This window comes from Arachis duranensis, chromosome 5 (genome assembly GCF_000817695.3).
Source record: "Arachis duranensis cultivar V14167 chromosome 5, aradu.V14167.gnm2.J7QH, whole genome shotgun sequence".
Taxonomy (NCBI): domain Eukaryota; kingdom Viridiplantae; phylum Streptophyta; class Magnoliopsida; order Fabales; family Fabaceae; genus Arachis; species Arachis duranensis.
In genome coordinates, this window is record NC_029776.3 from 2,218,951 (window position 1) to 2,219,693 (window position 743).

The following is a 743-nucleotide window of genomic DNA, read 5'->3' on the forward strand; positions in this document are numbered from 1 at the left end:
CAAAAAAAAAAAAAAGAGCCAGAATAGTTCCAAGAATGAATTATCTTTAATTTCCTTTCTCAACTTTTAAATATTATAAATTAAAAAATGCTACTATTCTTTCTTTCGGTAATTTCAATTTTGTTTTTTTTTTCTTTAGGTCCTCCAGTCGGTGAAATTTAAAAAAGGGGATTATCCACAACGAAATTTGCGATTCCCTGTTGTGATGGATTTGATGCATTGCTGCAAAGTGAAAACGATAGGAATTCAAACCTGTTCCTCTTCTATCATGTTGTAGTGTGAAGTGTGAACACAAAACTCAGCATCATTTGATTTAATTTTTTGGCTTTGGATTCGTTCACCGGTTGCAGCAGAATGCTAGGCCCAAGAAGAATGAGGCAACCAAATCATCATTTGATTCAAGACCAAAAGATTAAAAGAAAAAATTATCTGCTCACATAGCAAAAGGGTTTATCTTTATTTTTCCCATTTTTTAATCTATGAAACATGTAAATGCAACCGGAACCAAAATGAATGTTGTTACTTCAGTGCCATCTCTGAAAATTTGGATAGTTTCAGGCCAAGATAAAGAACCGAAAGTTCTATTGCTAGACAAGATAGTAGTATTTCTGCATGCATAGTAATTGCATGGCTAAATTCAAGTTCATATTATACATATACAGATCAATAATCTTTTATTTATAGTAATTCATCTTGTTAACATTTGGTTCATCAAGATAGTTCAAATCAAACTTGAATCGATT

At 31.5% G+C, this 743-nt stretch overlaps 1 protein-coding gene across 1 annotated transcript in view; it reads right to left on the reverse strand.

The window, feature by feature from the left end:
• Nucleotides 1–565: 565 nt before the first annotated feature.
• LOC107487115 (uncharacterized) overlaps nucleotides 566–743 on the reverse strand; it is a gene marked incomplete in the record, with an annotated part of 2,955 nt that continues 2,777 nt past the window's right edge. Inside the window, 1 exon segment of the mRNA XM_016107707.3 lies at nucleotides 566–731.